We start from the raw sequence: 3559 nt of genomic DNA, 5'->3' as shown, positions 1-3559 counted from the left end.
AAACATGACCTGGAGCCATGTCAACACACTGCCTGTGGTGAGCACTCTTCTATGCTTTGATGTACGATTAAGGAACTTCTATACTTCTATGCCCTTGGGGTTTGTCAGCCAAACCAGTTTCCATGATCATTGCTTACTCTCTTGTTGTTTCTGTGTGTTGAGCTCCATATATGTGGGGACACACTGAAATAGGTCAATGGTGGGCATAATCTCTGGCTAAAATGTAAGCTTGCCAACCAGTGGCCCATCTAGGAAACTTTTGTTCTTCCCCTTCTCTTGCATATTCTCAGAAACGTAAAAAGCACATCAAAAATCACTTTCTTGGACTGACCATTGTTGTTATGTCCTGGTAAACTGTGTGTGGAACAGACATGGGTGAACATTTGCCCTCAAACTCCAGTCTCTGTGTCCTCACCTGCTCATAATTTGATGAAAAGCCATTGATTTGTTATACAAATGCAGACTCTGTAAGTGTTTACCAGATAGAGCAATTAACCCACTAGCTCTCTGGTTTATAACCAGTAATGCCCCCCATTCCCTCCACCGTGCCCTAGAGCAGTAAGCCGGCTGTTGCGGTGGTTTGGTTTCCTCCCATTAGTGCTTCCAATGAGTGACTTGCTCGTGGCTGTTTTCAACCATTCTCAGAGGACCTTACCCTTTGTCCTTCCAGCAGTTTTGTCTGTTGCTTCTCAATAATTTTTATGTAAAAGAAATCAAATAAAACAAGTAAGCATTATAAAAAACAAAAATATAGATACACAAGAAAAACAGGTGGCGGTGAACCCCCAAAGACTCACCCAAAATCTCACTGTACCTGTTTTTGTCTTCTTGAAACCAGTGGTCAACTGGGAACACACTGCTCACTTACGTGCCAAGCACTGCATTTACCTTGTCATGTATTATGGCGTTTGATCATCAGGATAACCCTCATCCCCATTTTACAGATGTGTACAGTGAGGTTAGAGAGGTTATGGAGCTTGCCCAAGGGCACAGGGCTAGTCAGTGAGGAAGCCAGGATTTGATCTCAGGAGGTGGAACTCCGGACAAACCGGAATGCGGTGCCGCAGGGGTGTATGGGACCCTGGTACTGAGGGCTGGTAGTCATTAGGATTTTGCAGGAGCACCGCAGGGAATGATTTATGCTAAACATGACCTTCTCTACAGTTCACAGGAGCGGCAACCAAGACACCACACCCCTCCCAAGGGACCCAGTTGGGAGGTCATTCCCCAACACACAGCTCCCAACTCTCACCTTCTGCTTCCATTCAAAACTTCCTCAAAAGCACTTGCTGTTTTCTGTGACTCTCCATTGAGTTTTACCCAATGAATGAGAGCCCCTTTAAATGATTAGGCCCAGAAAGGCATTTAAAATGTAATAGCAGTCATGTCCCACTCCCCCTTAAGCCAAATAATTATCTCTTGAAGACACTTGCTCTGCAGGCTCTAGATTAACTGATGCCAAGTAGCCATGAAACACCACACACTCTATAGTACCGCAACGTGTAGCCAGTCACTAACCAATGTTACTTCTGTAAACCAATGAGAATTCCTGATGACCAACTTTTGTAATTGCTCCCTCTCCTGATTAAACCTCTTATTTTTCTTTAAAAACTCAGGCCTCTCTTTTGTTCTCTTGAGCACTCCCCAAAGAAACTTGGAAGTGTGTTCCTGGCTGGAGTCCTCAACTTTTCTTTAACTAGATTCTGGCTTTTTGATTATTTCAAGTTGGTAGGAACCACCAGCCACCCCTTTCTCTAGCAGAAGATTTCCCCACATCTGAGTTATTTCACCTGGAGCAGGTGCTGGAGCAGATGGGATGGAAGGGAGAGGAGAGTATCAGATTCTGACCCCTGCCCTATACCTGCAGACCTGTGGTGTATATAATGCAAGGGGAGTGATGCATTTTTAAAAAATCTTTTTTGTGTTCTCTTTACAGGGACATTTCCCCTCTATCGCCAGGGTTATCGTTATCTCACAGACTATGGATTTTAACAACAGGAATGCAAAGAAAAAAAAGACTCAGTGTTCAGCCTTAGACCTCCCGAACAGAATTTCTGACTTGACAATGGTCCAGAAAGTGAAGACCGAAGACAGAGGAAAAGGTTTTCAAATTGCGGGACCCAATCTAAAAAGTTACTGTATGAACCTAGAGCAGTGGTCCCCAACTTTTTTGGCACCAGGGTCTGGTTTTGTGGAAGACGTTTTTTCCGCAGATTGGGGGATGGTTTCAGGATGAAACTGTTCCACCTCAGATCATCAGGTATTACTGAGATTCTCCTAAGGAGTGCAAAACCTAGATCCCTCCAATGCGCAGTTCACAATAGGGTTCATGCTCATATGAGAATCTAATGCTGCAGCTGGTGTGACAGGAGGCGGAGCTAAGGTGGTCATGCTTGCTTGTCCACCAGGCACCTCCTGCTGTGTGGCCCAGTTCCTAACAGACCATGGGCCAGTAGGGGTCCACGGCCCGAGGGTTGGGGACCTTTGACTTGGAGGACAATGTCATCAAGGAATTAATTGTCCATGGTTTGGTGGAGTTGGAGGAAGAAAGAAGTGTCTTCCACCTCACCTGTAAAATGGGGCATAGAAGAGCCCTCATCTCCTAGGGCAGTGGTTCTCCAAGGTGGTTCTCTGACCAGTAGCACCTGCACTGTTTGGGAATTTGTTTGAAAAGCAAATTATGGAACACTGTCTCAGACCTACTGAATGAAAAACTCACAGAATGGGCCCTGCAATCTGAGTCTTCAGGAGCCTCCGGGTGATTCTGATGCCTGCTGAAGTTTGAGAACCACTGCCATAGGTTTGTTGTGAAGATGACACGAAGAGCACGTGTGAAATGCCCAGAACAGTGCCTGTACCTGAGTTATTTAGCTATTCCTATCATCGCCATCATCACCATCATGGCAGGGATCTCTTCTAGTAATGCTTCAATTTCCAGGAGTTGCAGGAACTCACAAAGGGAGACGCCTTTCCTCTGCAGCAACTCCCAGGGCAGGGGCATCTGCAAGCTGAGCCTCTCACAGCACAGAAGCTTCTGTCTTCACCACTCGCCAAACTGACACAGAGACTGATTTTCACTTAATGTGTATTTAAAAAAAGAATACAGTCATTTGTCACTTAACAACAGGGATATGTTCTGAGAAATGCATCATGAGGCCGTCTCACTGTTGTGTGACTATCATAGAGTGAACTTACACAAATCTAGATGGTAGAGCCTTCTACACATTCAGGCTAAATGGTAGGCCACAAGCCTGCACAGCGTGTGACTGTCCTGAATACTGCAGGCAATTGTAACACAATACTGTGTATTTATGCCTTTAGACGTATGTAGACATAGAAAAGGTACAATAAAACACAGTCTGAAAGATAAACAATGATGTACCTGTTTTGGGCACTTGCTGTGAATGGAACTTGCAGGACTGGACGTTGCCTTGGATGAGTCAGTGAGTGAGTGAGTGAGTGAAGTAAACGTGTAGGCCTAGGACATTACTGTACATTACTGTAAACTATATACTGTATACTTAGACTACACTAAAATTATAAAAAATATTTTTGACCA

General features: G+C 44.7%; 1 pseudogene; it reads left to right on the top strand.

Moving 5' to 3' along the window:
• Positions 1–353, top strand: part of LOC105514502 — a 7481-nt pseudogene extending 7128 nt beyond the window's left edge.
• Positions 354–3559: the final 3206 nt, after the last annotated feature.

The sequence above is a fragment of the Colobus angolensis genome, unplaced genomic scaffold, assembly GCF_000951035.1.
Source record: "Colobus angolensis palliatus isolate OR3802 unplaced genomic scaffold, Cang.pa_1.0 Scaffold246, whole genome shotgun sequence".
NCBI classification, from domain to species: domain Eukaryota; kingdom Metazoa; phylum Chordata; class Mammalia; order Primates; family Cercopithecidae; genus Colobus; species Colobus angolensis.
Note: the sequence above shows the minus strand (reverse complement) of the source record. Positions and strands in the feature narration are given on the sequence as shown.